The sequence below is a fragment of the Mustela nivalis genome, assembly GCF_964662115.1.
Source record: "Mustela nivalis genome assembly, chromosome: 14".
In the NCBI taxonomy this organism is placed as follows: Eukaryota; Metazoa; Chordata; class Mammalia; order Carnivora; family Mustelidae; genus Mustela; species Mustela nivalis.
In genome coordinates this window covers 84,320,806-84,345,950 of record NC_139033.1, presented here as the reverse complement: position 1 = coordinate 84,345,950, position 25,145 = coordinate 84,320,806, and the positions used below count along the sequence as shown (strand labels likewise).

Here is a 25,145-nt window from a genome sequence, read left to right as displayed (position 1 = left end):
ACCCTCCCTCCCTATTTCCTGTCCTGGTAGCTATGCCCTGAGGAGTTTATAATAACAACAACAACAACAATAATAATGCAGATTTATCGAAGAAAAACAACTATCATATGATCTCCCTGATATGAGGAAGTGGAGATACAACGTGGGGGGTTTGGGGGGCAGGAAAAGAATAAATGAAACAAGATGGGATCAGGAGGGAGACAAACCATAAGAGACTCTTAATGTCACAAAACGAACTGAGGGGGGCCGGGGGAAAGGGGTAGGGAGAGGGTGCAGGGGTTATGGACATTGGGGAGGGTATGTGCGATGGTGAGTGCTGTGAAGTGTGTAAACCTCGCAATTCACAGACCTGTACCCCTGGGACTAATAATACATTATATGTTTGTAAAAAATAAATAAATAAATAAATAAAATAATGCAGATTTATGTGCACAAGTAAGCTTTACACCAAAAGCATCACCTGTTCCCACTTATGACAATCTGCACTAATTGGGGTGGGGAAGCATCAATCTTGACTTAATACACAGGAAACTGGACATCATGGGACATTACAAGGATTTATCCAGATTTGGCCCTTTTCCAATGCACTACACTCTACCCCATACTCTTCTTTGTATACAAGACACCAGGCTAGTCCAGGACATTTCAACCCTAGGACAAGTACAGGAATCCCACTTGTCCTGCCTCATGTACCATGTATGTGGCCTATCTGTGCTTGGCTGGACAGGGCTTGGGGGTGGGGCAGCTGCCTGTGGGAGGCTGGAAACCATGGTCCACACCCCTTCTCAGGGACAGGTGTTATGGGGAGACCTGGAGGAATAAAGCTTCTGGTCTGAGTTCTTCTCCACCAACAGGGGGCAGCAGAGCTGCATCAGAAATAGCAGGACAGAGGCTGGGGCTGTCCATGGGGAGCCTCACAGGGACACCAATTCTGGAGGTCCACAGAAGTCCAGGGTTCAGTCCCCAGAAAGAAGTTGGAATAATAACTTCTATCTCCAGCTGCTGAAGAGACCTTGCTCTCAAGGTCAGACACACAGTGACACCCAGGACACTGACAGGAGTCCTGACACAGTGAATGCCTACATGGGAAATGCATCCCCCTACTCTGTGCACTGGTGTTCCAGGAGCTATCTTGTCTGAGCTGGACTTGTTGAGAACATCCTGACCACTCACCTTCTGAATCTCCATCCCCATGTCCAGGCAGAAGCAGACCCAGGATTGCAGCTTCTTTGCTCAGGAGGGTCTCATGGGGTGGGACAAGGAGTACTTGGAGTCCCTGGTCCCAGGAATGACTGACACAGCCTCCTTGTGAGACTGTCTCCAGAAATGGATTCTCACTACCTGAGGCCTGAAGTGGAGGAAATTTGCATACAGCTCTGGTCCCTGGGCTGTCCTTGTGCAGTGACACAATCCAACTCCCTCCTGGGATGCTGGCCTGGCTCCAGAACTCACCATGTCAGAAGACATGGCTGGGACCCAACAACACATGGAGCACTGAAGTGTCTTTTTTAGTCAGTCGTGATTTCACATACAAATCACTTGTTTCCACGAAACATTGATGAATAATCATAAAGGAATCAATGTGCTGACAATCTATGAGCTGGTCTGCTGTGGGATGGGGATGTCAAAGAGATGAAATCACCACGTGTCAATACACTAGACGTTGTGATCAAACTTCAAAAGCAGATGATCTGTTAACAAGTGGACTCTCACAGACAATGATGCACAAATATTCTGATGAGAAAGTTCCACAATCTGATGACATGGGGAGCATAGGATCACAGTGCCACAGGGGGACACAGTGGGGACACAGTGCAGGAGGAGGAAGGTAATGAGGGCATAGGACCATCTTTCCTTGAACAAGTGTCTGCATCTCTCAGAGGACCCATCCCAGCTCCATGGCCAGGCTCCTGAAAGACCCCAGAGAGAGCCAAGGGCAGACCCCATACAGAGTAGTTTCATTTGGTTATCATGTGTTCAGATGCCAGGAAAGTAACTGATCCCAGGTGTTTGTTGTCGAGGATGGTTTTGCAACTGGCAGCTGCTTGGAGTAAACTCAGGGCTCTTCTCTTCCTCCTCAATCACATGTTCTGATCTCACAACTCGTGGATCACTTAGGAGCCCCTGAAGTGGAGGAAATTTGCATAACTACCAACAATCACTGACCCAAGGACCTAGAAAGGAATAAAAGAGGCTAGGGTGGAACCCAGAAGTGCTATGGTGTCTTAGGAGGCAGAGCTCTGGGCATTTCCACCATGGACTGGACCCCTCTCCTGCTCCCTGTCCTCACTCTCTGCACAGGTGCTGTCCCTGGGCCCCCTGCAAATGCTCAGCCCCTACAGGACCTGAGCTGAGCCTGTCTCAAAACATGAGCTCAGACCCAGCACAGCCTCATTATGGGAATGCAGGGAAGGAGGCCCTGAAACTCACACCAACCTCTCTACTGTCTTTTCAGGCTCCATGGCCTCCAGTGTGCTGACTCAGCCTCCCTCTGTGTCAGTGTCCCTGGGACAGATGGCTACCTGGAGAGATACTGAGCAAAGAATATACACAATGGTACCAGAAGAAGCCAGGCCAATTACCCAAGTTGGTCATTTATAAGGACACTGAGCATCCCTCTGGCATCCCTGATCATTTCTCTGGCTCCGGTTCAGGGAATACACATACCCTGACCATCAGTGGGGCCCAGGCAGAGGATGAGGCTATTACTGTCAGTCATTTGATTGCAGTGCTGATGCTCACAGTGACACAGGCAGACAGAGAAGAGACACAAACCCCTTCCCCATCTCTGTCACACTCTCCTCCAGTCCCCAGAGGCCTGTGGACAGAGCGGTGAGCAGGTCTGACACAGGTTCCCAGATCTGAGAACTCCCAGCTGACCTACCTCACACCCTTCTGGGCAGGCTCTGCATGGGATGGATCCGCAGCGAATAAGAAGACATTTATTGGGGGAGGAGTCAAGATGGCGGAGAAGTAGCAAGCTGAGACTGCTTCAGCTAGCCGGAGATCAGCTAGATAGCTTATCTAAAGATTGCAAACACCTGAAAATCCATCGACAGATCGAAGAGAAGAAGAACAGCAATTCTGGAAACAGAAAAACAACCACTTTCTGAAAGGTAGGACCGGCGGAGAAGTTAATCCAAAGCGACGGGAAGATAGACCCCGGGGGGAGGGGCCGGCTCCCGGCAAGCAGAGGAGCAACCGCGCACAAAATCAGGACTTTTAAAAGTTTGTTCCGCTGAGGGACATCGCTCCAGAGGCTAAACCAGGGCGAAGCCCACGCGGGGTCAGCGTGGCCTCAGGTCCCGCAGGGTCACAGAAGGATCGGGGGTGTCTGAGTGTCGCAGAGCTTGCGGGTATTGGAATGGGAAAGCCGGCTACAGAGACAGAGCCAACAGTAAGCTCACAGCTCCGTGTTACCTTGAACCGGTCACAGGCTCGGTGAGCTCGGAGCGCAGCCGGAGGTCAGGCAGACGGGAGTAACTGGGCGCTGTTCTCTGAGGGCGCACTGAGGAGTGGGGCCCTGGGCTCTCGGCTCCTCCGGGCCGGAGACCAGGAGGCCGCCATTTGTGTTCCCGTCCTCCGGAACTCTACAGAAAGCGCTCAGGGAACAAAAGCTCCTGAAAGCAAACCCAAGCAGATTACTCAACCCGGCCCCTGCTAAGGGCGGTGCAATTCCGCCTGGGGCAAAGACACTTGAGAATCACTACAACAGGCCCCTCCCCCAGAAGATCACCAAGAAATCCAGCCCAGACCAAGTTCACCTACCAAGGAGTGCGGTTTCAATACCAAGGAGAGCAGCAGAATTCCAGAGGAGGAGAAAGCAAAGCACGGAACTCTAGGCTTTTTTCCTGTGATTTTTTTTTAGTCTTGCAGTTAATTTAATTTTTTCTTTTTCATTTTTTGTTTTTGGGTTTTTTTTTTTTTTTCTTCTCGCCTTCGGGTAAAATTTTTTTTTTTTAACTGTTACCTTTTTCTTTTTTAACGATTTTTTACCAGTTTATCTAATATATATATTTTTTCTTTTTTACATTTTTCTCAGGTGTTTCCTTTTTTTAAAAAATTCTTTTCTTTTCTTTTCTTTTTTTTTTCTTTTCTTTCTTCTTTTTTTTTTTTTTCCTTTCTTCCTTTTTGAACCTCTTTTTATCCCCTTTCTACCCCCTCACGATTTTGGATCTCTTCTAATTTAGTTAAAGCATATTTTCCTGGGGTTGTTGCCACCGTTTCAGTATTTTACTTGCCCCTTCATTTACTCTTATCTTGCCAAAATGACAAGACGTAAAAATTCAACACAAAAAAAAGAACAAGAGGCAGTACCAAAGGCTAGGGACCTAATCAATACAGACATCGGTAATATGTCAGATCTAGAGTTCATAATGACAATTCTCAAGGTTCTAGCCGGGCTCGAAAAAGGCATGGAAGATATTAGAGAAACCCTCTCGAGAGATATAAAAGCCCTTTCTGGAGAAATAAAAGAACTAAAATCTAACCAAGTTGAAATCAAAAAAGCTATTAATGAGGTGCAATCAAAAATGGAGGCTCTAACTGCTAGGATAAATGAGGCAGAAGAAAGAATTAGTGATATAGAAGACCAAATGACAGAGAATAAAGAAGCTGAGCAAAAGAGGGACAAACAGCTACTGGACCACGAGGGGAGAATTCGAGAGATAAGTGACACCATAAGACGAAACAACATAGAATAATTGGGATTCCAGAAGAAGAAGAAAGAGAGAGGGGAGCAGAAGGTATACTGGAGAGAATTATTGGGGAGAATTTTCCCAATATGGCAAAGGGAACGAGCATCAAAATTCAGGAGGTTCAGAGAATGCCCCTCAAAATCAATAAGAATAGGTCCACAACCCGTCACCTAATAGTAAAATTTACAAGTCTCAGTGACAAAGAGAAAATCCTGAAAGCAGCCCGGGAAAAGAAGTCTGTAACATACAATGGTAAAAATATTAGATTGGCAGCTGACTTATCCACAGAGACCTGGCAGGCCAGAAAGGGCTGGCATGATATTTTCAGAGCACTAAACGAGAAAAACATGCAGCCAAGAATACTATATCCAGCTAGGCTATCATTGAAAATAGATTAAAAGCTTCCAGGACAAACAACAACTGAAAGAATTTGCAAATACCAAACCAGCTCTACAGGAAATATTGAAAGGGGTCCTCTAAGCAAAGAGAGAGCCTACAAGTGGTAGATTAGAAAGGAACAGAGACCATATACAGTAACAATACAATGGCCCTAAATTCATATCTCTCAATAGTTACCCTGAATGTGAATGGGCTAAATGCCCCTGTCAAAAGACACAGGGTATCAGAATGGATAAAAAAAAAAAAAAAAACCCATCTTTATGTTGCCTCCAAGAAACTCATTTTAAGCCCGAAGACACCTCCACATTTAAAGTGAGGGGGTGGAAAAGAATTTACCATGCTAATGGACATCAGAAGAAAGCAGGAGTGGCAATCCTTATATCAGATCAATTAGATTTTAAGCCAAAGACTATAATAAGAGATGAGGAAGGACACTATATCATACTCAAAGGGTCTTTCCAACAAGAAGATTTAACAATTTTAAATATCTATGCCCCCAACATGGGAGCAGCCAACTATATAAACCAATTAATAACAAAATCAAAGAAACACATCAACAATAATACAATAATAGTAGGGGACTTTAACACTCCCCTCACTGAAATGGACAGGTCATCCAAGCAAAAGATCAGCAAGGAAATAAAGGCCTTAAACGACACACTGGACCAGATGGACATCACAGATATATTCAGAACATTTCATCCCAAAGCAACAGAATACACATTCTTCTCTAGTGCACATGGAACATTCTCCAGAATAGATCACATCCTCGGTCCTAAATCAGGACTCAACCGGTATCAAAAGATTGGGATCATTCCCTGCATATTTTCAGACCACAATGCTCTAAAGCTAGAACTCAACCACAAAAGGAAGTTTGGAAAGAACCCAAATACATGGAGACTAAACAGGATCCTTCTAAAGAATGAATGGGTCAACCGGGAAATTAAAGAAGAATTGAAAAAAAATTATGGAAACAAATGATAATGAAAATACAACGGTTCAAAATCTGTGGGACACAACAAAGGCAGTCCTGAGAGGAAAATATATAGCGGTACAAGCCTTTCTCAAGAAACAAGAAAGGTCTCAGGTACACAACCTAACACTACACCTAAAGGAGCTGGAGAAAGAACAAGAAAGAAACCCTAAGCCCAGCAGGAGAAGAGAAATCTTAAAGATCAGAGCAGAAATCAATGAAATAGAAACCAAAAAAACAATAGAAAAAATCAACAAAACTAGGAGCTGGTTCTTTGAAAGAATTAATAAAATTGATAAACCCCTGGCCCGACTTATCAAAAAGAAAAGAGAAAGGACCCAAATAAATAAAATCATGAATGAAAGAGGAGAGATCACAACTAACACCAAAGAAATACAAACTATTATAAGAACATACTATGAGCAACTCTACGGCAATAAATTTGACAATATGGAAGAAATGGATGCATTCCTAGAAACATATAAACTACCACAACTGAACCAGGAAGAAATAGAAAGCCTGAACAGACCCATAACCAGTAAGGAGATTGAAACAGTCATTAAAAATCTCCAAACAAACAAAAGCCCAGGGCCAGACGGCTTCCCGGGGGAATTCTACCAAACATTTAAAGAAGAACTAATTCCTATTCTCCTGAAACTGTTCCAAAAAATAGAAATGGAAGGAAAACTTCCAAACTCATTTTATGAGGCCAGCATCACCTTGATCCCAAAACCAGACAAGGATCCCACCAAAAAAGAGAGCTATAGACCGATATCCTTGATGAACACAGATGCGAAAATACTCAACAAAATACTAGCCAATAGGATTCAACAGTACATTAAAAAGATTATTCACCACGACCAAGTGGGATTTATTCCAGGGCTGCAAGGTTGGTTCAACATCTGCAAATCAGTCAATGTGATACAACACATCAATAAAAGAAAGAACAAGAACCATATGATACTCTCAATAGATGCTGAAAAAGCGTTTGACAAAGTACAGCATCCCTTCCTGAACAAAACTCTTCAAAGTGTAGGGATAGAGGGCACATACCTCAATATCATCAAAGCCATCTATGAAAAACCCACCGCAAATATCATTCTCAATGGAGAAAAACTGAAAGCTTTTCCGCTAAGGTCAGGAACACGGCAGGGATGTCCATTATCACCACTGCTATTCAACATAGTACTAGAGGTCCTAGCCTCAGCAATCAGACAACAAAAGGAAATTAAAGGCATCCAAATCGGCAAAGAAGAAGTCAAATTATCACTCTTCGCAGCTGATATGATAGTATATGTGGAAAACCCAAAAGACTCCACTCCAAAGCTGCTAGAACTTATACAGGAATTCAGTAAAGTGTCAGGATATAAAATCAATGCACAGAAATCAGTTGCATTTCTCTACACCAACAGCAAGACAGAAGAAAGAGATATTAAGGAGTCAATCCCATTTACAATTGCATCCAAAACCATAAGATACCTAGGAATAAACCTAACCAAAGAGACACAGAATCTATACTCACAAAACTATAAAGTACTCATGAAATAAATTGAGGAAGACACAAAGAAATGGAAAAATGTTCCATGCTCCTGGATGGGAAGAATAAATATTGTGAAAATGTCTATACTACCTAAAGCAATCTACACATTTAATGCAATTCCTATCAAAGTACCATCCATCTTTTTCAAAGAAATGGAACAAATAATGCTAAAATTTATATGGAACCAGAAAAGACCTCGAATAGCCAAAGGGATATTGAAAAAGAAAGCCAACGTTGGTGGCATCACAATTCCGGACTTCAAGCTCTATTACAAAGCTGTCATCATCAAGACAGCATGGTACTGGCACAAAAAGAGACCCATAGATCAATGGAACATAATAGAGAGCCCAGAAATAGACCCTCAAATCTATGGTCAACTCATCTTCGACAAAGCAGGAAAGAATGTCCAATGGAAAAAAGACAGCCTCTTCAATAAATGGTGCTGGGAAAATTGGACAGCCACATGCAGAAAAATGAAATTGGACCATTTCCTTACACCACACACAAAAATAGACTCAAAATGGATGAAGGACCTCAATGTGCGAAAGGAATCCATCAAAATCCTTGAGGAGAACACAGGCAGCAACCTCTTCGACCTCTGCCGCAGCAACATCTTCCTAGGAACAAGAAAAAGGCAAGGGAAGCAAGGGAAAAAATGAACTATTGGGATTTCATCAAGATCAAAAGCTTTTGCACAGCAAAGGAAACAGTTAACAAAATCAAAAGACAACTGACAGAATGGGAGAAGATATTTGCAAACGACATATCAGATAAAGGACTTGTGTCCAGAATCTATAAAGAACTTAGTAAACTCAACACCCAAAGAACAAATAATCCAATCAAGAAATGGGCAGAGGACATGAACAGACATTTCTGCAGAGAAGACATCCAGATGGCCAACAGACACATGAAAAAGTGCTCCATATCACTCGGCATCAGGGAAATACAAATCAAAACCACAATGAGATATCACCTCACACCAGTCAGAATGGCTAAAATCAACAAGTCAGGAAATGACAGATGCTGGCGAGGATGTGGAGAAAGGGGAACCCTCCTACACTGTTGGTGGGAATGCAAACTGGTGCAGCCACTCTGGGAAACAGCATGGAGGTTCCTCAGAATGTTGAAAATAGAACTGCCCTATGACCCAGCAATTGCACTATTGGGTATTTACCCTAAAGATACAAATGTAGTGGTCCAAAGGGGCACATGCACCCAAATGTTTATAGCAGCAATGTCCACAATAGCCAAACTATGGAAAGAACCTAGATGTCCATCAACAGATGAATGGATCAAGAAGATGTGGTATATATACACAATGGAATACTATGCAGCCATCAAAAGAAATGAAATCTTGCCATTTGCGACAACGTGGATGGAACTAGAGCGTATCATGCTTAGCGAAATAAGTCAATAGGAGAAAGACAACTATCATATGATCTCCCTGATATGAGGAAGTGGTGATGCAACATGGAGGCTTAAGTGGGTAGGAGAAGAATAAATGAAACAAGATGGGATTGGGAGGGAGACAAACCATAAGTGACTCTTAATCTCACAAAACAAACTGAGGGTTGCTGGGGGGAGGGGGGTTGGGAGTAGGGGGGTGGGGTTATGGACATTGGGGAGGGTATGTGCTTTGTTGAGTGCTGTGAAGTGTGTAAACCTGGTGATTCACAGACCTGTACCCCTGGGGATAAAAATATATGTTTATAAAAAATAAAAAATTTAAAAAAAATGAATACTGTTACGCTGAAAAAATAAATAAATAAATAAAATTTTTTTTCACAAAAAAAAAAAGAATACATTTATTATAAGTACATTTATTCTGTGGCCATGAGCACATGAATGACTGGATATGTTAAGAGACTATCTAGAAGACAGTTTTCAAGGGAAGATCTTTTAAAAACTCCCCTAAATGACCATCTTAAGTCCTGAGATGTAAAACTACAGAGATGATACTGACAGTGGATTATATGTAATAAAAGAAGAGACTAGTCATCTTGATGTCACATAATAGAGACTGTTCAAAATGAAACACAGAGTTAAATAGCTGGAGAAATTGAAGAAAATCTCAGTGCAAGAAGACAGCTTCTTTCCACCTTAAGATATGTAATTGGAGTAACTTAGGCAGAGAAGGTTGGGTTTGGGTGATGACTGAAAATATATCTGAAGGGGAAAAGCCAACAAGTTTTCAAATTGGTGAAATTCATGAACCAATATATCCAGGAAGCTCAAAGAAGCTCAGGCACTGGCAAAATGAGAGACAGCATAGCGCACATTATATGAAATTGCTACAAACCAGCGATGCAGACACTCTTATAGCCAGAGAGGAGAGTCGTGTTCTTTACGGAAGAACCAGAATTATGATGGGAGCACATTTCTCATTATAGGCCACGTAAGCTAGAAAAGACTGATGCATTATTTTCAAAATATTAAAAGAAGATACCTGTCCATGGTGATGTCTACCCGGCGAAAATATCTTTGAAAACTGAAAGCAAAATAGAGTATTTTCTGTTGCAAATCATACAGAATTGACCTCCTGCAGACCCTCACTACGAGAATGCCCCTCAGACAGAAGGACAGGAAAGTAGAGAGTTAATTGCATCTACATAAAGATATAAAAAGCATCAGATATCCTATGTATGTGGATAAGTATAAAAGCATCTGTATTTGTTGATGTGTACAAAAGATAGTCAGCTGCTTACATCAGAAAGGATAACAATGTGTTGTGATTTATGCTGGATGTGAAAATAAAACTTATGACAATGAGAGCAAAGATGATGGGGAAGAGAAGACCATGTTATGTCATCCTTAGCCTAGGTATGAATAGGATCATCACGGCAAATAAGTTTGATCAATTAAGAGGTAAAGATTCAAATCCTAAAGAAAACATTAAAATAAAATGTCTTCACAATAAAGGCTTACAGCTAATGAGGTCAATCAGTTAGGATTCTCCAGAGAATACAGATGCAGTAGGACATGTATCTCATATACACCTGTATGTGCATTTATATGTGATGCACACAGAGAGAAAGACAGAGATAGATCAGGAGACAGGGAGAGACTTATATTTAGAAATTTTGTGGGGAGACAAGATGGCGGGGAAGTAGGAGGATGTGCCGTTTCAACCTGTACCCTAAAGTGAGCTGATTACCTACCAAAGAACTCTGATCACCCACGAAATCAGCCTGATACCAGAATTATACATGTCTGGATCTCTACAGAAGCAGAAGACGCCAGTGGGCTGGTAAAGTGGAGTGGGAACGTCAGACTGATATCAGAAAATAAACAAAAGGGGGGGTGGGGACCACCAGAGGTAGCCGATTGGAAAGTAATACCCCAATATGAGAGTGCCCTGTGACTGGGGACCAGCATTAACTTGGAGTCTGGTTGAAAGCACTCAAAAAGAACAAGGATTGTGGGGGGAAATTGTGGAAATCAGGGCAGTTAGGAACAGGGTCTTAAGTACCCGGACCCAGGACAGCCTCCCCTGGCACAGAGAGAGTATGGCAGAGAAACCAGGTCTTGGTCCCTGAGCTGCCAGCATGCCCCAGAACGCATGGGGTCTGGCTCCTATGAGAGCTGGGAGCCTCAAAAGAGGGCAAAACGCTGTGCTGTGCTATCAGAGCCTGAGATGTGCATGCCCTACACCCTCCCCTGGGAGAGGTGTGCACAGGTGCTAGCCCAGTGCTCTCGGACCCGGAAAGACCAGGAACTCCCAGCCCGGGCCAGCGGGAAAATCTCAGTGTGCGATCACTACTTGGAACCTCTCTGGTGATCTGGAGCTGCCCAGACAGCTGCCGCTGCCACAGTTTTGGGTACAAGCAGGAGATCGACATGCCCAGGGACCACAGACTCAGAACCTGCTCTGCCAGCAGCTCTGCAGCACCCACAGGGGAGCAGACTGAGGCTTCTCTCTGAGGGGGAGGTCAGGGAGCAGTTAGCTTTCCTCTAAACCTCCAAAAATCATCAAAAGCTGTCAAGGCTAGAGAAAAAAAACAACAAAAACGAACAAACAAACATAAAAACCTCTAGAGAACAAAAGCCTGAAAAACCGGTTTCCTCAGAACCCACCCCCTTGAGGGGGGCGGGAGGATTTAACTCAGGGAACATCATTGACTGAAAACCCTTATGACAGGCTCCTCCCCCAGAAAGCCAACCAGAAAAGAAAAAAAAAAAAAAAAAAAGACGACAAGAGAAAAACGGCCACTACTTCAAAGATACAACTTTTATTTTTAACTCGTTCCCACCATTCTGGTTTATTTTTTATATATATAGATAATTTTTTAAGCTATTTACCATCACAGTGAGATGTCCAGTACATCTAATTCCATAATAACCTATTAACCTGAACTTTTTGATACATACACCCATGTTTTTCTTTTGCTTTTCTATTTTTTTAATTTTTTTAAAATTTTAGTTTAGTTTAGTTTATTCTGTTTTTATTTTTATTTTCTAATATTCATATAGAGTTAAGCTTCAAGGTAACCCCCTTTCCCCAATCAATGCTACCCCTATAGGTAAACCAATTTTTAATCCCCCTTTATCTTAGGAAAGTTGAGTCCCTTAACAAATATATCAAGATACATCCAGGAAGAATCAAAGCAACCTTCCTCGCCCACACTGAGAATTTATAAACACTCTCCCACCTTTTTCTTCCACCAGTGTTTCTGTGTTTTTGTGTTTGTACTGATAGTATATAAATCTTATACATGGGGTTCTTTTTGACGAGGTTCTTCATTTTTTTTGCCTATATATATATATAGGCAATATATATATATATATATATATATATATATATATATATATATTCTTTTCTCTTGTCATATACTTTTATCAGTCTTTTTATTTGTCTGTTTTTGTTTGTATACTTCATAAATCTTACCTTCAGGTCCATTTGGGCTGAGCCTTCTCTTTTATCTTCCCTTTCTCTCTCTCTTTCTCTCTCTCTCGTTTCTTTTTCTTTTCTTTTTTCTCTCATTTGGGTGGGGAACCCTGATTGCTAAGAAGTGTTCCAGGGTACACCTTGACTACACCACAGTTGATACATCCAGCTACATCCATTCAGCAAACTCTAACCAAAATGAGTAGGAGGAGGAATGCCCAAGAGAAGAAAAATACAGAGGATGGACCTTCTGCAAGAGAGCTAATAGCTATCAACATAGACAATATGTCGGAAAGATAATTCAGGCTAACAATTATCCAGGCAATAGCTAGGCTGCAGAAAGCCATGGATGACCAAAAGGAATTGATTAGGGCAGAACGGAAAGCCACCAGCAATGACGTTCACAATGTTAGGGCAGAACTGAAAGCCACCAAGGATGTTGTTCAAAATGCTATCAATGAGTTCCAATCTAATCTAAATTCTCCTAAAGCAAGGATAACTGATACAGAAGATAGAATTAGTGTCAGGAGAACAAACAGATAGAGAGAAAGGATCAGGAGGAAGCCTAGAACAAACAGCTTACAAACCACAAAAACAGAATCAAGGAAATAAATGATGCCATGAAATGTTCCAACATCAGAACTATTGGAATCCCTGAAGAGGAGGAAAAAGAAAGAAGTCTAGAAGATATAGTGGAACAAGTTGTTCATGAAAATTTTCCCAATCTCACGAATGGAACGAGCATTGCACTAGAGGAAGAACAGTTTCCCCCCAAGATTATAGATTCTTGAAAATCCTTGAGACACTTAAAAGTAAGAATGAAGAATTATAATTGTAGGCAGACCCTCTTGAAAGCAGCCATTACGTACAGAGGAAAGCCCATCAGAATAATGTAAGACCTGTCCACAGAGACCTGGCAAGCCAGAAAGGGCTGGCAAGATATATTCAATGCACTAAATGAGAAGAACTTGCAGCCAAGAATTCTTTATCCAGCAAGACTGACATTCAAAATGTATGGAGAGATAAAGAGTTTCCAAGACTGGCAAGGCTTAAAAGACTATGCAACTATATGTTTATAAAAAAATATAAAAAAATTAAAATATAAAAAATAAAAAATTAAAAAAAAAAAAGACTATGCAACCACCAAGCTGACGCTGCAGGAAATATTAAGGCGGGTTCTACAAAAGAGAAAAAATCCTAAAAATATCATTGAACAGAAATATATAAATAATATACAAAAAGAAAGACCTCAAAGGTAACACAATGTCAATAAAAATGTATCTATCAATAATCACTCTCCATGTGAATGGCCTAAATGCACTCATAAAATGACACAGGGTTGCAGATTGGTAAAACAACAGGACCTATCCATATGTTGTCTACAAGAGGCCCATTTTGAACCTAAAGGTACACCGGACTGAAAGTGAAGGAATGGAGAAGCATATTTCATGCCAATGAAACTAGAAGCTGGTTTTTTTGAAAGAATCAATAAGATCAATAAACCATTGGGCACACTAATCCAAAAGAAAAGAGAGAAAGCCCAAATTCATAAAATTATGAATGAAAAGGGAGCGATCACAACTAACATGAAGGAAGTAGAAACAATCATCAGAAGCTATTATCGGGGCACCTGAGTGGCACAGTGGGTTAATCCTCTACCTTCAGCTCAGGTCATGATCTCAGGATCCTGGGATCAAGCCCCGCGTCAGGCTCTCTGTTCAGTGGGAAGCCTAATTCCTCCTCCGTCCCTCTCTGCCTGCCTCTCTGCCTACATGTGATCTCTGTCTGTCAAAAAAATAAAAATCTTAAAAAAAAAAAAGAAGTTATTATCAACAGTTATATTCCAATAAGCTTAGCAACCTAGATGAAATGGATGCATTCCTGGAAAAATATAAACTACCAAAATTGAACCAGGAAGAAATCAACAACCTGAACAGACTGATATCTAGTAACGAGATTGAAGCAGTGATCAAAAATCTCCGAGAAAACAAGAGCCCAGGACCTGACGGATTCCCCGAGGAATTCTACCAAACCTTCAAAGAAGAAATAACACCTATTCTCCTGAAGCTATTTCAAAAAATTGAAGCAGAAGGAAAACTTCCTGACTCTTTCTATGAAGCCAGCATTACCCTGTTCCTCACACCAGGCAAAGACCCTACCAAAAAGGAGAATTTCAGACCAATATCACTGATGAATATGGATGCTAAGATTCTCAACAAGATCCTAACCAACAGGATCCAACAGCACATTAATAAGATTATCCACCATGACCAGATGGGATTCATCCCTGGGCTACAAGGATGGTTCAACATTCGCAAATGAATCAAATTAAAAAGAGAAGAGAGAAGAACCACATGGTCCTCTCAATAGATGCAGAAAAAGCATTTGACAAAATCCAGGACCCGTTCCTAATTAAAACACTTCAAAGTATAGGGATAGAGGGAACATTCCTGAACCTCATCAAATCTATCTATGAAAGATCCACAGCAAATATCATCCTCAATGGGAAAAAGCTTGCAGCCTTCCCGTTGAGATCAGGAACAAGACAAGGATGCCCACTTTCACCACTCTTGTTCAACATAGCATTAGAAGTCCTAGCAACAGCAATCAGACAACAAAGAGAAATAAAAGGTATCCAAATTTGTAATGAAGAAGTCAAACTCTCTCTCTTCGCAGATGACATGATTCTTTATATGTAAAACCCAAAAGACTCCACCCCCAAACAACTAGAACTCATACAGCAATTCAGCAATGTAGCAGGATACAAAGTCAATGTGCAGAAATCAGTGGCTTTCTTATACACTAACAATAAAAATACAGAAAGGGAAATTAGAGAATCGATTTCATTTATTATAGCACCAAGAACCATAAGATACCTGGGAATAAACCTAACCAAAGAGGTAAAGGATCTGTACTCGAGGAACTACAGAACACTCATGAAAGAAATTGAAGAAGACACAAAAAGATGGAAGACCATTCCATGCTCTTGGATAGGAAGAACAAACATTGTTAAAATGTCTATACTGCCTAGAGCAATATATACTTTTAATGCTATTCCGATCAAAATTCCATCGGTATTCTTTAAAGAGCTGGAGCAAATAATCCAAAAATTTGTATGGAATCAGAAGAGACCCTGAATCGCTAAGGAAATGTTGAAAAACAAAAATAAAATGGGGGGCATCACGTTACCTGATTTCAAGCTTTTCTACAAAGCTGTGATCACCAAGACAGCATGGTACTGGCATAAAAACAGACACATAGACCAGTGGAACAGAGTAGAGAGCCCAGATATGGACCCTCAACTCTAAGGTCAATTAATCTTCGACAAAACGGGAAAAAATATACAGTGGAAAAAACACAGTCTCTTCAATAAATGGTGCTGGGAAAACTGGACAGCTATATGTAGAAGAATGAAACTCGACCACTCTCTTACACCATACACAAAGATAAACTCAAAATGGATAAAAGACCTCAATGTGAGACAGGAATCCATCAGAATCCTAGAGGAGAACATAGGGAGTAATCTCTTCGATATCAGCCACAGCAACTTCTTTCAAGATATGTCTCCAAAGGCAAAGGAAACAAAAGCGAAAGTAAACTTTTGGGACTTCATCAAAATCAAAAGCTTCTGCACAGCAAAGGAAACAGTCAAAAAAAATAAATAAATAAAGAGGCAACCCACGAAATGGGAGAAGATATTTGCAAATGACAGTACAGACAAAAGGTTGATGTTCAGGATCTATAATGAACTCCTCAAACTCAACACACACAAAACAGACAATCATATCAAAAAAATGGGCAGAAGATATAAACAGACACTTCTTCAATCAAGACATACAAATGGCTATCAGACACATGAAAAAATGTTTATCATCGCTAGCCCTCAGGGAGATTCAAATTAAAACCACATTGAGATATCACCTTACACCAGTTAGAATGTCCAAAATTAGCAATACAGGAAACAACATGTGTTGGAGAGGATGTGGAGAAAGGGGAACCCTCTTCCACTGTTGGTGGGAATGCAAGTTGGTATAGCCACTTTGGAGAACAGTGTGGAGATTCCTCAAGAAATTAAAAATAGAGCTTCCCTATGACCCTGCAATTGCACTCCTAGGTATTTACCCCAAAGATACAGATGTAGTGAAAAGAAGGGCCATCTGTACCCCAATGTTTATAGCAGCAATGGCCAAGGTTGCCAAACTGTGGAAAGAACCAAGATGCCCTTCAATGGACGAATGGATAAGGAAGATGTGGTCCATATACACATGCCTCCATCAGAAAGGATGAATACCCAACTTTTGTAGCAACATGGACAGGACTGGAAGAGATTATTCTGAGTGAAATAAGTCAAGCAGAGAGAGTCAATTATCATATGGTTTCACTTATTTGTGGAGCATAACAAATAGCATGGAGGACAAGGGGTGTTAGAGAGGAGAAGGAAGTTGGGGTAAATTGGAAGGGGAGGTGAACCATGAGAGACTATGGACTCTGAAAAACAATCTGAGGGGTTTGAAGTGGCGGGGGTGTGGGAGGTTGGGGTACCAGGTGGTGGGTATTATATAGGGCACAGATTGCATGGAGCACTGGGTGTGGTGAAAAAATAATGAATACTGTTATGCTGAAAATAAATAAATAAACTTAAAAAAAACCTGAAATTCTACATATTATTTTCTCTTAGCACATGCATGTTTCACTTCTGAGTGTTCCATAAACTTGGTATTAGCTTGATGTTCCTGCTCATCTTCCGGGGGAGGGCACTGTGGGGCTGATTCTCAACTGTCTTCACCCTGTGACGTTCACCACCCCTTGTCATGGGGCCAGGCTCAATGAAAGCTGCTTTGGATGTTTCTATGTGGCTTTTGCTTCCTGAAGCCTTTCTGCACTTCAGTAGAGGATGAGACTGAAAATGGCAACGGCCCAGTCTCCCGCCCCAGAGGTGAAAGATTTCAACCTTACTCTTCTGTGCACCCTCAGGGGAAAGGAGTCAGTCTCTTGTGTGCACTAAACTGTGCAGATTTCTGCACTGTGCACCTGCACTGCTCCTCTGGGAGAAGGAGGATTCTCATAGCAGCTCTCATAATAGCTTGTTGTGTCCCTACTTGAAGACCTGTTGCCTGATGATCCCATAGTTCACAGTTTATGTAACACTGGGCTGAAAGCCCACTCCTTGCTTGATGTTTGCAGCTGGCTTCCCCATTGCAATACTTGGGAACTCAGCAGCACTCAGGCTCCCCGGGTCTTCCTGTGGCCCTGGGGATCCTGAGACCAGACTGTCCCACCTAGGATTTGGCCCTGCTTTGCCACCAGGGCACATTTTAGGCAGCCACATCCCTCACCAGGGAAGACCTAAAAGTTCCAATTGTGCAGTGTCTGCTGTATCACCTTTTGGTAAGGGGCTTACAGAGGCTCCCTCCCCCCATGACTTATCTTCCCATATATCCCCTCCGATTGAACCTCTGCACAACTCCTACCTTGTAGAAAGTGGTCACTCTTTGTAGAGTTGCAGCAACTTCTTCTGTTTAGTCTACAAGTGTTCAGAATTATTTGAGAACTATCTAGCTGAATTTCAGGGAGTAGTTGAAACAAGGATCCCATACTCATCCACCATCTTCTGTCATCTCCAAAAGACTCTATTCTTCAACCATTTTTTCCACATCACTACAGGGGATTTGAACTGAACCAAGCTCCACTGAGGACAGTTAAGCCCCATGTCCCAGGTGGCCGAGTAGGACCTAGAGAGATAAGCAGAGGAACTGAGATCTTCCATAGTGGCCTGAACCCCTACCCTGGGAACCTCAGTGAGCACACAGTCTCCTGAGGTGGGGGGATGCTACCAAGATGCAAGCGCAGCTGCAGCAGGTCCAGGTGTGCCAGGGCATTGGCAGATGGAACAGTTCCCAGTCCCAATGATGGTGTTGATCCTCCAGACACAGCTGAGTACTCTAAGCTGTGTTCCCTAGCCCCTCCCAGCACATGTGAGAGTGCCACTGTGAGGCACAGTGTGAGGCACAGCTGTTCTGTCCTCCTTCCCACCCAGGGTCCATGGGGTTGGGCCCTGCCCTCACCTGTGTCCACACTGCTCCATTACCTCAGAGCTGGGTCACTCATTCCTGACTCAGCATCCTTGTCTTCCCCAGCCATCACTCTCCTCTCCTCTCTTTTAGGCACTGTGGTCCCCCTGACCTGAGGCTGATTCCCTCCATGTTGGTCATCCTGATCAGACCCAGGATCCCTGCTCTGGGGTTGAGCTCATGTGTGGACATGCTTCTTGACAGCAGCAGAAGCCAAGCCTGGTCCCCTAGCTGGTATGTATACAGATATGAGTGACCATCCAAGGCCAATTCTGAGGATGCAACACAGGGACATGACTCCACTGAGGAAGACCAAACTGAGGGCCAGGACTAAGCTAACCATTGTTGAGACACTGACTGTGGCAGTGGGAGTACATGGCAGTGACTCAAGTGCACAGAAGGATGGGGGATGGGACACAAACTGTCCTCCATGTCCTGCCTCTCACTTTCACCTGCCTCTGTGCAGCTGCTGGTCAGTCTTTAGGATCAGTAGTCTTCCCTGGTCCTATCCTGACTCCGGCAGAGTGGGAGACTCCAGCAAGTTCTCTGTCCTTGGATCTGTGTTTATCCAACTGAACAATGGCAGAGTTGGGGGCTCTTCTGACTGTGGGGACTGTATCAGGTTCCACAGTAGATAATACAGTTTTAGGATGTCATTATATATCACGTGGGCCCCAGATTTAATCACGTGTCACTCAGGAGAGAAGACAGCTGTCTTAGAGAACACAGTCCCAAGGGATTTCCACTTCTCCATGGCTACAGGCAAACTGCATGGGCCCCAGGGACTCTATGTCTCCTCTGGCTCCAGGGTAAGGGTCTCCACATCCTAAAGGGTGCCTTAGGGTTCCTGAAGAGGGCACCAGGCCCCTGGTGCCCCAGGCCCATCCCTTCTTAGGTTTTAGAGAAACTGCGGAGGACGTGCAGACAACACCAAGGTCCCGCCTGGTACCACTGTCCTCCCACTAGCCCTAGTCACCTGCATGAGGCAGGTCAGACACTTAGCTCCAGTTGACCCACATGAACTCACTCCCACCCTGTGGGACCCTGTGTAGTGGCCACGGTTGCATTAGAGCCTCACCAGTAGCTCTGAGTGGAAGAACTTTCCCAACATATCAATGGATATTTTACGCAAATGGAACTTCTCTTCCTGATTCTTTGACTTGTGGTTTTAAAACTGATTTGTAGAGCAATTTCATGATGTCAAAATGAGACATAAGGACTTTATTAAGAAGGAAGAGCAGAAACGTCCACTATTACCATCCTGGTTTATGTCAGAAGGATACCTTCCTGGGAGGGAGAGACAGGTCAGTATATCATTTTTCCCACACAGAAGTACGGTGAGTACAATGGGAATCTTTCACCTAAAAATTAATTCTTGACCTGATGAACTAGAAAGACAATGTTTGGTGAGGATCTCTGTGACAGAAATAATATTTCCAGGTATTTTCCAGGGTAAATGATTTCTAAAAAGTCCCTCTATGGAATTATAACCTGGAGAGTTCCACCAGAGGTTTTCTCATCAACAGGACAGTGAATGGGCCAGCACCTCCCTGGGCAGCAGGGTCACTGTGGCCAAGTGCAGCAGTGCCTCCCACAGGCGGCTGGCAGAACTGAGAGGAAGTGGCTGCCTCCTTCAGGTCCTGGAACATTCTGGATGAGGTTTGCCCACATCCCCTCTCAGTCTGAGCAGCCTTTCTCACCTGGTGCAGGGATTTTGCTGCCTCGCTCCAGCCAGCTTCTGCTCTTCTCTCTCCCTCTCCAGAAACCAGGGACCTGCATTCCTCTCCAAGCTCCATTCCTTCCCTGTCAGGTACACTCCTCCCTCATGTTCCTACTCAGATCAGCCAATCTGTGGAGGGTCAGGGAAAACAGTGGCAGGTTATCCATGTAGAACAAGACAAGGAGACAGGTCCAGAGGCACAAGTAGAACCCTGGTCTCCCTGTGGCTTTAGGTGGGTCATGGGGGAGGGGAAGGATAATAGCCAGTGCCTTGAGGGCCTCACCCCCAGGAGTACTAAGGAGATGAAAGACACACAGAAGCAGACATCTCTGTCAACCTTGTCCCCACCCCAGCAGCTTCCTCCTGGAGGACACTCTCTTTGTCCAGCAGTGGCCAAGGAATTCTGACATATTACCTGTAAATTGCCTTTTCCCACAACTGATACATCTCCCTGTGCCCAGAATGAGTATCTTTGGGAAAACTCCCTACTGGCCCAGAACTGGGTTGGAATTCCAGGTCCCTCAGCTTTGCCCTTTTCTATCAGATTCTCTATCCTCCCCAAACCACTGAAGGGCACAACTGATCTCTACACAGATCTCTTCCTGCCCTGAGCAGTGCCAGAGTCCCCTGTTCAATAGGGACTGTATCTTGATCATGCAGAATGCCCAGGATGGAATGTGTTGCAGACATAGCAGCAATGTCTACAATAGCTAAACTGTGGAAAGAGCCAAGATTCCCTTCAACAGAGGAATGCGTAAAGAAGATGTGCTTCACACATACAATGGAATATTACTCAGACATCAGAAAGGATGAATACCTATTTCCATCAACAAGGATGGAACTGGAGAGGACTGTGCTAAATGAAATAAGTCAAGAAGAGAAAGACCATTATCATATAGATTCACTCATAGGTAGAACATAAGGAACAGCACTGAGGGCCATAGGTGTAAGGAGGAAAAACTGAATGGGGAGAAATCAGAGAGGGAGACAAACCACGAGAGACTCTTGATTCCAAGAAACAAACTGAGGGTTACAGAAGGGATAGGGTTGGGGGGATGGGGTAACCAGGTAATGGGTACTACAAAGGGTATGTGTTGTGATGAGGACTGGGTGTTACAAACAACTAATGAATTGTTGAACATTACATCAAAAAATAATGATGTACTACATGTTGGCTAACTGAATATTTTTCAAAAAATAATGTGTGTTCAGGGAACACACACAACCTGACCATGAGTGGGGCCCAGGCAGAGAACAAGGCTGACTATTACTGTCAGGTGTGGGTCAACTGTGCTGATGCTCACAGTGACACAGGCAAGGAAGTGAGACACAAACCCCTTCCCCATCTGTGTCACACTCTCCTCCAGCCACCAGAGGCCTGTGCATACGGCAGGGAGCAGATTAGTTTCTGGTGCCCCCCATGTGTGATCCCCAGGGTTTCGTTTCCCCTCAGCCCTCCAGGCAGGCTCTGTACAGGAAGGTTCATGAGTGCATTGAGCCCTGACAGGAGTAGGCTCACTGGCTTGTCTGTGTGGGTATGAATCAGGGACAGATGGTCTGGGTAGATGGAAAGACAGAGAATCTCTTTTCCACATTGTGGCCACTGGGCTGCATTTTCACCCTATGAACTCAGAAATTCCCAGCATAGCTGAGCTCCTGAAACCCTGATCCATGCTGGCTGAGATTCTGAGTGGAGCAGACAAGTGCAGTGGACACTCTGGGGTCACCTATATCCCCTCTTCTGAGATCACTCACCCACCCACCTACCCCTATGGGAGGCCCTAAAGACTCACAGGGGAGCTCCTCACTGGGAAGTGCTGTTCTTCAAAACTCTGCCTTCCCAGTTTTCTGCCCCTTTTCAGAGAGGTTCAGTTGAATGATGGCCTTGGTCTAAGATCCCACAGGCTGGCCCAGGTTCAGAGGCCCTGAATGGTCCCAGCTTTGGAGCTTCCTGCAGGAGGAAGACCTCATCTGATGGCTCACTGTGGGTCTCTTCTCCTTCTTCCCCGTCTGACCTCCCCAATTCCTTCCAGATTTCTTGCACATACACTTCTCCAACTCAGAGTCTCCTTCCAAGAACCCAATCCAGGAAGGCAGGCATCTCTAACAGGTCCTCAGGACTTGAGGAGGACATTGTGTTCCCATAAAGCTGGGGTTTCTCAAACAATCGCCAATGTGCTTGTCTAATCCCTAGACAGGTCATATTATTTTTTGTATTTTTATATACTAAATAAAAATCCAGACACACTAGGTGTTCTGAGTTCTGACAGATAGTTGGAGAGTCACATCCATCTCAATACTGAATGGGGAGAATGGGGCAGTTGCTGCTGCCAACACAGTGGCCAACACAGTGGCCGGAAGAAAAACAACCACGGGATGAGACTCACAATGGGTTCTTCCTTACCTCTACCCCCAAATCCGTGCAGGAATCTCTCTTTACATCCAACCTACCCAGAAATATGGACAGACAACAATTACAGTGACACTTAATAAGACACCACAGTTCCCCCTTGTCCACATGAAATCTAACAAGATCCACACTAACCTAAACCCCCAAGGAAGAGAATGTTAGCAGCCATGCTTCCACCTAACATGATAAAACTATCCCATGAACAATTACATACCTGCTCACCCCTTCCCTACAACAGGATATAAAATATATCTTTGTCTGCTAGTGATCTTTATTTTTGTCCCTGCTGATCTGATACCTAAATTTCTATACTGAGATATAAAGATAACTACTGTTAACATCTGTGATGTTAGATGATAATAGGATAAAACTCAAGAACAAAACAGAAACATATGATTAATATATATCCAAATATGTTCATGTCAACATGAAGAAGACACACTTGCTACTTTCATCCTATGCATTTCAACCACTACAGTGTGTTCAGTGTGGTGTCTATAATTACTTTCTTCACTGATGACTCCATATTCCCCTCCTCTCAGCAAATACCTGAGTTAGTTTTGATCCTCACCAGTTTGGACAATCAAACCCTCATTCCAGAATGTGGGTCCATTATCTCACCTGCTGTATTAGATTCTGTTGAATTGATTATTGTAATCACAGTCCTAGGGTATGCTAGGGGATCTCCTGAATCCATATGCTCCTACTTACCACAACTGTCTTGTAGACACACAATTACCCCATGATAGTCATCGTAAAACACCCCAGGCAATGCCCTCTACTTTTAATCCCTGCCAGGAGGAGTCAGAAGGACCCAGGGCACACTCTCCACAAGCAGAGCAGAGGAGTCATACTCCGTCCCTCTCGCCCTGGTCAGGCTCACTCAGAAGACCCCAGGGTATGAATCAAGCCCACTTGAGTTCCTCTCCTGGACTTGTCCCAGTCTCCTCTGTTTTCCTGGGAAGATAGCCCCGCTGGGCACTCACTTTAATTACTGTGAAATGGGGGATTTCTACTGATGTAGAAAAACACTTTATCAAATGAAAGCATACAAAATATTGAAGAATTTAATCAATTAGGCAAATGCAGTGGGGTGTCAGTGAGTTACCTTTGATTTTGGAGTCTCCTGTCTGCCTCTGTGGGCACACAAGGAAAAAATTGCAGCTGTTCTGTAACCTGCATCACATGCAATTGTACCCAAGTCTGAATTAACAGATTCCCAATTCACCAAACCACATACAAAGTAGTTTCACATCTTCCCACACCAGTCTCCCCAGGATGAGAGTTCTGACAAGACTAATAGCAGTAAAGATGGAAGTAAGAAGAGTAAAATAAAGGTTTGCCTGCTCACGTGAACTTAGCACCAAAAGCATCACCTGTTTCACTGATGACCCAACTGCATGGATAGGAATGCAAGACGCATCGGCATGATTCCTAAATACACAGGAACCTGGTGGCTATGGGACATCACACAGGGTTGTCGTGACACTGACCCTTTTCAAATGCACTACACTGTACTTTGCACTCCCCTTTCTCAAATGTGACAGTAGGCTATCCAGAGAATTTCAATCTGAAACAATTACAAGAATCGCACCTGTCCTGAATCTGCACACTGTTTCTGACCTTCAGTGTTGGGCAGTGCAAGGGGGACCAGTTGCAGCTCCTGTGGGAGGCTGGAAACAATGCTCCACACCCTTTCTCAGGTGACAGGTGCTCTAGGGTGACCTGCAGGAGGGAAGCTCCTAATCTGAGTCCTCCTCCACCAGCAGGGAGCAGCAGAGCTCCATCAGGAGCAGCAGGACAGAGGCGGGGCTGCTCAGGGGGAGCCTCACAGGGACACCAGGCCTGGGGGGTCAGCAGGTTGTCTGAGGTTCAGTCCTCAGAGGCTGTCAGGATGATCCATCCTAACTCCTCAGGCTACAAGGACCATGTTCTGAGGGTCAGACACACAGTGTCACCCAGGACATTGACAGCTGTCCTGACACAGTGAGCACCTTACCTGGGAGATTCAGGTCCCTTATCTGACCACCAATGTCCCCAGGGAATGACCCCTCTGTGCTGCTCACATCCAGATACCCCCTGATGATTGACTCACTCTGGCTCTCCTTCCCCACCTACTCCCCAACTCAGACCAGGAGTTACAGTTCTTTTGTTCATGAGCATCTCCGGGGGCAGGAGGCAGAGCACTGGGGGAGCCCAGTCCCAGTAAGGAACATCCGCAGCCTCCTTGTGAGACTGTTTCCAGAGAGACATGATTCTTGTGGCTGCAGGGACCATGGCTCATGTTCTCGAGCTCACATCATATGGGAACATGTTATCGTGTGGATCCTCACAAGACTACACACCTTGAAGTTTGTTTCTCAAGGTTCTTGACTCTTTTCACATGTTACTGTGAAACACTGATGAAAAGATTATAAGGAATGAAATGGTTGGCAATGCCAATTGCTGGT

The 25,145-nt window shown here is 43.7% G+C and overlaps 2 long non-coding RNA genes and 2 gene segments (V, D, J or C); 2 read left to right on the top strand and 2 right to left on the bottom strand.

Moving 5' to 3' along the window:
- The window catches only part of LOC309847518 (immunoglobulin lambda-1 light chain-like), a 1,783,291-nt gene that overhangs the window by 1,480,101 nt on the left and 278,045 nt on the right, over positions 1–25,145 (top strand).
- LOC309847526 overlaps positions 1–25,145 on the bottom strand; it is a 712,223-nt gene that overhangs the window by 410,795 nt on the left and 276,283 nt on the right. The gene's annotated exons all lie outside the window — the stretch shown is intronic.
- LOC309847513 (immunoglobulin lambda-1 light chain-like) overlaps positions 1–25,145 on the top strand; it is a 1,777,964-nt gene that overhangs the window by 1,480,101 nt on the left and 272,718 nt on the right.
- LOC309847530 overlaps positions 1–25,145 on the bottom strand; it is a 65,940-nt gene that overhangs the window by 22,063 nt on the left and 18,732 nt on the right. Inside the window, exon 2 of the long non-coding RNA XR_014302490.1 lies at positions 20,266–20,414. This is a non-coding gene — a long non-coding RNA (uncharacterized lncRNA). The remainder of the gene's footprint in view (positions 1–20,265; positions 20,415–25,145) is intronic.